The sequence below is a fragment of the Drosophila tropicalis genome, unplaced genomic scaffold (genome assembly GCF_018151085.1).
Source record: "Drosophila tropicalis isolate 14030-0801.00 unplaced genomic scaffold, ASM1815108v1 contig_859, whole genome shotgun sequence".
Taxonomy (NCBI): domain Eukaryota; kingdom Metazoa; phylum Arthropoda; class Insecta; order Diptera; family Drosophilidae; genus Drosophila; species Drosophila tropicalis.
The window spans coordinates 10,912,869-10,921,382 of NW_027173353.1; the positions used below are offsets into that span (position 1 = coordinate 10,912,869).

The window sequence follows — 8,514 nt, forward strand, 5'->3', positions numbered from 1 at the left end:
AAATTGAGGTTTGACATAGTTTTACTAGATCATTAATACTTATCACTTTTTCAATTATTTGTGAAAAGTTCCTATCTTAAATAAATTTCATAAAACTATAAAAGCCTATAGCTTTTAAGCCTTAATAAGTTATAATTATATGACAGTTGTTTAAAACCGCGCAAGGCTTAGAAGGTTAAAAATCAAAACTAGAATGTATCAAGTATCTGTAAAACTAACTAACATTATTTTTTATTTTAGAAATACAGTTTTAAAATATGTTTTACTAAACAGAACAAACAAAAAAGTACTCCCATGCACTGACGAGGGATTTGAACCCGGATCCTTGTTGTTCAGTTGCCTTTTTTACTGAAATAAGAGCAAATGAGAACTGAACAAAATAGTAAATGAATCTGTTGCTCAGAGAATAGAAAAATCGATCAAGCGTTATCTACAAGATCTGTTAAAATTATAAAAATTTGAGGCTTATTAAAAGATTTTTTGACAAAAAAATGTGGAACGCTTCACGATTTTGCGTGTCATCCTTGCGCAGGGGCCATGCTAATCTTCTCTGTATCGTTCCAATTTTAGTATATGTTCTGCCGAAGCAAGAACGAAAACTAATGAAGAAAATGTTTCATTTATTTCATACTTGTGACAAATAAGTACTTGAGAATTACAAGGAACATATGGAGGAAAAACGTTTAGGGGTTGTTTTCTCCTTTGTACCTGGAACCAGAATGCATTTAATTGGAATATGGTCATTGGAATGTGGTCATTGGAATCTTAACGGATCACAATTATATTTATTATCCAGTTGGAATATTTATTTCTCTTTTGCTATAATAAAACCACAATTGAAGAAATAATTGTACATAAAAAAGGCTAAAATTGAAGTCCTTGGGAACTTTATGGCCATAAATTAGGGTAAACATCTTCAAATCGAGCCAGCGAACAAAAATTGATATGCGATCAGTAAATAGGTTTTCCGCTTCTTGCTTTGCTAATACACTTCCTGGCCAGGACTTCCGTGGCTCAACTTTAATTTTTAAATGGATGCCACAGATGGTGATGGATGGATGGGTCGACCGATAGAGGAGAAGAGAGAGGAAGAGGGAAAGACACGAAAATATGGACAACAGCAGAGAGTCATTACTCTCAGCTGGTGTCCTGTAAACTCGCAACACTTTGATGTTTCACAAAAATTATTTCATTTTCTATACACACACACACACTCACACACACACAGGACGCGGGTTAAGAGATTTATGGCCACTACCCAGACAAAGTGTCTGCTGCGGTGAGAAGGATAAAAAAAAAGTTGCAGTAGCTAAAAATTCTGACGACGACCAAGAACATTCTGTGCATTCATCTATGTATGCGTGTGTGTGTGTCTTTCTGTGTGTGTGTGCATTGTGTCCCCTGCATCCTTGCCAAGGCAAAAACTTGAGCAACTTGGCTAAGCTCTCACATGCTGAAGTTTGCACTTCTCTCATGCTCTATGCTGGTAAGACGAAAGTTTAGTGCACTTTTACCGGAAACCGGAAGTACTCCATATTCCAATCTGCAAATAAAACCTCTCACCCACTTGCAATCGAAATGAGAAATTCATTTTTTATTTAAATTGTTTTTTTTTTTCATTTCGTTTTCTTTGCATTGCATTTCTTTGGCTGTACAAAGGAGAAAAACATCCTGCGTGATCCTGCCTGCTGGCACTTCCGCTCTGCTTGCTAGCACTAGGAAGATGTATGCCTTCAGAAACGACAACACGATGACGCCAATGTTTCTTCTTTCTTCTCTTAGTCCTGGGATTTTGTTTGTCCTTTCTGGCAAGCTCAAAAGTTTGGTGCTTCTTAAATTGAATCCCTCATTTTTCAATTCATTATATATTTTAAAAAAAAACACACACTCATTTATTTTATTTCATCGTATTTCAACAATTATGCAACTTCATTAAATTTGCTCGTTTATCATGAGTGCATTTCGCCAAAAAAAAAAAAGAAGAAATTTCAATTGCAAAACGGAGCGTGTAAGCGTCGGCGCCAACAACAAAAACCAATGACAATTGTCCCTCATTTTTAATCCGATGCACACTGGTCCAGATGATATGAATTTTAATGTTGAAATTTCACGGGCCTACTAAAGACTAAAAAATAAAATTGATTTTGTTCTTTCCGCAATTTGACCATTTGTTGCATACTTTTAGGCTTTTTGAATTGTTCGATAAGTCATTTTATTTTTACCATTACAATTCCGATGCATTAAATGGATGATAGACGATCCAAAACTAATTAATTTTAAATAAAATTTTATAGGATAGTCTAAAATGTCTTAAATTTCGGAAGAGGTTGAAAAAATTCATGTCGGATCTCGAAAATTTTGCCATGTTTCTAATCTATTTTCCTTGAATGAAGTGGATTTTCACAAATTGTACTTTTACTCCACGAAACATACAAATTTGGAATTACAATGTCAAAAAATATGACTTCACAAAAACGCAAATAAACAAAGCTTTATCGTACGAAGCAATGAAGCGATACAAGAAATTAAAACTAGATACGTTTAAGATCATTTTCCATTCTGATTCACTTATTTATTTAAGAAAATCCCTAGATATAGCAATTTAAAGTCTGCCTTTTTTCAAGAGAGAACATAGTGAAAGTTTACGTAAGCCAATAGCTAACTTTAAGGACCTGGTAAATTTCCAGGGTTAGGTATGATTTCCAGATGCCCCTGACAATACTCTAATAGAAAAAAACATTGTTTCTTCAAAAAAAAAAAACCTGTCAACTAATTTAAACTGCTTGCCGACTGCTTTCTCAATGCTTGCGCACTGCTTTTACTGCTGTGGGCTGCAGTCGTCGTTCCTTTTAACCCAAATAGCAATCCGTTGAATGGGCAAGAAAGGAAAGGACAAATATCTCATTCGATCAAAAAAGTATAAAAATGTTCTTTGTCTTCTTAAATCCACAATTACCTTTAAGCATTCGAAGGTGCTTGGTAAACTTTTTGAAAATTGACTTCCGTTTGGATTGCCCGTTCCATTAAATGCATTATGATGCATCAGAAAAAATAAACGGCTAAGTCTAAGTTAACAATATTTGCGGTAGAAAATACTAATAGAATGACTAACTCAATGCAATCTGTTGAAGAAATTAAAATGCAATTATATTCAAGTTACATATTTAGGAATGTGTACGACAACATTTTACCTCATTCTCTTTCGATATACATTTGTATTCAGGCATCGATCGTACCCTTTTTGAACTTCCTGTTCTTAGTTCCTTGTAAAATGCTTAACCATTCGGAAACGATCAGTTTCATTTCGATTGCTGTCACATCCTTTTTGCCACTTAACTTTATGATTAAGAACATTCTTCTTATAGTTCTTGTAAGTTTTTAATATTGTTGTAATTATCATATTGAAGAAAAATTGATAAACATGTAACATTTCTTTTTCATTCTACTGATTAAAGGGCAAACGATTCTTTCTCAGAATTAAAAGCGAGAAGAGTTCTTGAAAGGAAAAATCATTTGAGATCGAAAACGAGATCAAGCCTGTATACATATTTTCCCCACTCGATTTTTTTCGTGATTTTCTTATTATTTTAATAGGAAAATACGCATTTGAGAGGCGATTTCATCTACTACCTTTCGAAACCAAAGCAGTAGCCAAAAATCAGAGTTTCAATTTGTGGTATTGAATTACTTGTAGATTAACTACCCTGCAATATTTTTCCGATGGTGTATATTGAAGTAAGCCAAATGTCGATCGGCCAAATTGGAGACATGCAAGGAAAACAAAAATAACTATAAAATTCATGATAACTCTTTTAAGACCCTTGCAGAGGATATAATGAAATTGATCAGTGTCAATAATCTATCTGTCTATAAATCACAACTATTATCACTTTTAAAGCTATTGCAATGGAGCTTGAGTTTGAAAGGAAATATACGCTTCGTTTTGAGTCAGAATCGACTAACCTAACAACTATAGCATATAGAAAATATGATTCTATGGAGATCTAGTCGTGTAAAAGGGACAAGAGTATAAACTATTCCTAATGGAAAGATAACGCCTATACGGTGGTATTCGACCAAGCATATCCAAAAGCCAGGATGCCTAAATACAGGCGACAGCAAGCCAGAGGCACAATCGGGGCTAAAGATTTCAAGAATTTATATGGTTTCATTTGATATTTGTGTGGAAGCAACATTCTTTTAGCTAGTTTTATCTGGATTTCAAAGAAATGAAAGAGTGAAAGCGCCTCTGAATTAATGCAAAAAGAATTCAAAACCAAAAACAAATTATTTATAATATAGTTGAAGTGTTTTATCTTTATACTCATAATCATATAATTGACAGATTGACTATTAAAATTATATATAGAATCATAAAAAACTTAAAAAATGAAATTAAAAACAAAATATGATAAAAACCGTAAAAAATGGTTTCATTAAAAAAAAAAAATTTAATCATATTTATTGATGACCTTAGCCAAAACTAATCGCCAATATGTTGTTGGAGTTTTTTGTTCCTCCTTTTTATTCTCTGTCATAAATTAAGCATTTAATTTGTAAAAATAAATCTATGTTATCACATTTGATGAACCATAGAGAGTAGATAATATAGGATTGGATATATCCACCCACGATCGGATCTACTAGGACTGGTCCACTGGGTGTGAGTGAATGAACGAATGGATGAATGAGTGTATTCCATACATTCGTTGTGTGGAGGCTGTGCAGCAAGTGCAAGTGCGTTTATGGTTTGATGATTTACAGTCACAGTCATAAATACTCGCACGGCCAGTGTGCACATTATATGCGCGATTTATGCTGCGCCGACCATAACTCATGCAACACACAGCACAGCACATGTAAAATTTATGCAATTATTAATTTAACACGCCCAGAAAACCTGCCGCCTTCCCCCTTCCCATCCCCGACTCTCCAATGAACCCCGTTTTTTCCAAAGTTTAACCTAACCAACCAAAAAATAGACAAAAGAACTAACAGAAAAATAACCGATTCTAGAGATCTAATCTGTGACCGGGGCTAAGCGTTTTACAGCTCCCTGACAATCGTGGCATTTCCAGCAATTTGTTTCTGGGTGCCACCCTTCGTCACCATCTCCATTAGCATCAGCATCCCCACATCCACACCCACACCCACACCCACACCCACACCCACACACATGCCCATAATTTACAGGACGAGCAAAAACACTCACGAAAATAATAAATGTCCAATATGTTAGCCTCGACTGGGCAAAAAGCATATAACAAAACGAGGAAAAAAAGAAAGCAACACCAAACACAGCATAAAATCGACAACAGACAGCAGCAAAAATAAAAACCCTTGTTCCATACGGAATGTGTGAACCAGCAGTAGAAGTCCTCCTGGTTGTAGTGACAGTAGCTGGGGTATGGCCACCTGCTAGGCTCGAGTGCAGTTTCCGTTCAGTTCAGCTCAGTTCGGAGTTCCATTCCCCATGAACATGGATGGGCCAACATGTCGCTCCATTAATTTGCCATAAAGCAGAAGTGGACTAAAATTTGTTTGCAAAAAATTACTAGAAAGACCAAATAGAGTTGGGAGGGGAAGCAAAATGCTATGCAATGGGTGTCAAAAGTGTTGGAGTGGGTGTGGGTGAGCGGGTGTCGGAGGAAGGGTAGGGGGAGAAGCACCAACAACTATGCTTCTACTAATTTATGACAACAAACATTTTTTGATGTTCTGTTAAATGTCCCACAGTGACATAACCGAAAATTGACATCATTTTTACATGAGAATATCGGAAGAACATGTCTTCAGCTGGTCGAAGAAGAAGTGACAAGATATTCCTTTGAGTTCATAACAAGAAATATTAATAAATTGGAGAATATTACAATACGTATTCAAAGTGTTTTTGCATTTTCAAACACTTAATTTAGATAATAATCTCAACATATTACTCTGCTTGCATGCATTTTAGTGCGCTTTAAAGCAGTGCAAACCTATTATAATTTACCACTGCTTGAACATCTCATTTGGTTGAACGAGTTGATCAAATACATTTGCTTACTTATTCACTGATTTTCGATCGACTCTCTTGTTTAGTTGGCTTACTAATTCATCCCCTGATCAGTTCTGATACTTTTTTGAAAAGATCATCTTAATGTTTTGTGTCTTTTTACAGATGCACTCCATACTTAGCAACTTATTATCTTAATGACACTTCCATAGAGCGGTTAGACATTATCAATGAATTAAATTAATGAATTAACTAATGAATAAATTAACTTTTAATCCACTACTGTTAGTAAGGCTATGAAGGCTACTGTATCTTGGGATGTTTCTCTATTTTGCGAGAGGCACTTACAAGATTTATTTAATTCTTGTGCGTATATTCTAGCTATTCCTATTAGTTCATCCCAAGTAACCATTGTTTGTTAAAAATATGGTCTTGGGTTTGTAAAACGATGGTCAAAAAATGGTGTTTGACGATCCGTACAGAACCAAAACTCTGTATACTTCATCGGATCTGTATACGGATCTTGTATATGGTCACCCCAATATGAGACGCACCAAAGTAAAATTGAAGCAGTTGAAAAGCAATTTCTGCTTTTTGCTTTTCGCGGCCTAAATTGAGATGGCAATGTTAATTTGCCATCATTCTCAAGTAGGCTTCTTTTAATCAATATTCCTTCTTTAATTAATCGTAGAGTAATGCTTGGTGCTATCTTTAATCACAAACTTTTAATAGGTGAAATAGACTATTCTGAGCTATTGACCCAGTTAAACCTATCTGTACCCTGTAGACCTACCAGAAGTTTTACTCCTTTTATTCCTTAAAACACTGTATTTCTAACTATGCTTTGCATGAACCTTTTTGAGTCCTATACTCTGATTACAATCTCCTTTATCGCGTAATCAGATCAAAAGGCTCCCTTTCTTTTCTAAAAATATCTATTCTATCACATTAAGTTCGTAATTAGCTGTAGTTTATAATATTTTATTTGTTTGTCCGTTTCATTTGTATTTGTCCACGCGACCGAGCCCGTGCGGCTGCGTCGGTCGGGCGAGAGGCTGTCCTGGTATTGTATGGGCCACTTGTAGTTACTTCGCATTGTACGCGGCAACGTCCAGAAAATATAACGATGATCGAAGTTTCCTTTGCTTAAAGCACTTTCAACCACACTACAGCTTGCATCTTCTCTTTGGTTTCACAGAGTCCTTAACATCCCGTCAGTTAAGTGTGAGATCCTGAAGTTTGGCATTCGGAACCTTTTCAGACATATTTTTTTCTGAAAGATCATTTTATTTAACATTATAAACGAATACAATAATATCTTTGAATGTTTGTCTTAATTGTAAAAAAAATATGACTACTATTTATTCGATAAAGATAATAAACATTTATTTTTTATATAATTTTAATAATAAAATTATGCAACATCGTTTTTTGCCTTTACAACACGTTTACAACGCTTTGGCATTGTTCTGTGGGAATGGTGTCCTTCATCTTCTGCAATTCTGTTTTTAAGTACATAAATGGCAACTAATAACGTATACGCATGGTCTACCAGCTAAACAACATTCGTTCGAAGATCGCTTTTATATAAAGTCCTGGAAGTGTTTAGTGAATCAGCTTTTTCCCATGTCAAGCACACAGAAGTCCTACGTTCAGTCCATCTAGATATATCGCTCGGACCTCGCCCTTTAATAAGCACTCTCCTGGTCCCTTTTCTACGATTATTCAGATGCTTCTCCATACTGACAATATTTCTTAAAATAGAGTATTCAAAAGATAATGTTATTAACATAAACTACTAATTATTGTATTACTCTTTTTTCGTAAGGCATACAAAAAATTACTTAGAAAAAATGAAATTTTTCCGCTAAGTATAATATTGTAGTTCAGATTAAATAAATTAATTACTTTTTGTTTATGTTTTCTTTTTGTAAATAGAGAAAGATACTTCAAACTTTTAAGGTTGAGATTTGTTTTTTATTTCAGCCATAATTGGCTGACGTAGAATTTCTGCAAACGTCAATATACCAACTATTATTTCTTTTGTTTCGTAGTTATTTTTAAAAGCTTGATCAAATATTTATTATCACTATCAAACCTTTGGGGGTAGTTATTGCACACAAGTTTGGCACCTTTATCAGCTTATACAAATCAAGGTTGAAGTCAAATAATCTGCAAAGTAAACAAAAACAAAACAAAATAAACAAACCAACCAAATAAACCGATTTATTCTATTATAACATTGGGATCGGGAAATCAGATCGTACTCTTTACAACAGCTGTTCTCAAGTGCAGCGATAAGACTTGACCGCTTTATGTTGGAACTATTTATTAATAAAACCCAAAAGGGGGGTGTGTGAATAAAAAGTGATTTGCTAGACACCTATGGAAGTGTTGGTGTGCCCCACTCTAATCTCGCTTCACCCAAAAACAATCGCACTCACACTTTGCTGATAATGCCGCAATTGACTGGGCATAGGCATTGAGAGAAATCGTTTTTGGAATTTGAATTCAGTCCC

The 8,514-nt window shown here is 34.8% G+C and overlaps 1 non-coding gene across 1 annotated transcript; it reads right to left on the bottom strand.

The window, feature by feature from the left end:
* Window positions 1-487: 487 nt before the first annotated feature.
* LOC137583295 (U6 spliceosomal RNA) lies at window positions 488-594 on the bottom strand. The gene has a single exon (XR_011033401.1). It is a non-coding gene; the product is annotated as a U6 spliceosomal RNA (small nuclear RNA).
* Window positions 595-8,514: the final 7,920 nt, after the last annotated feature.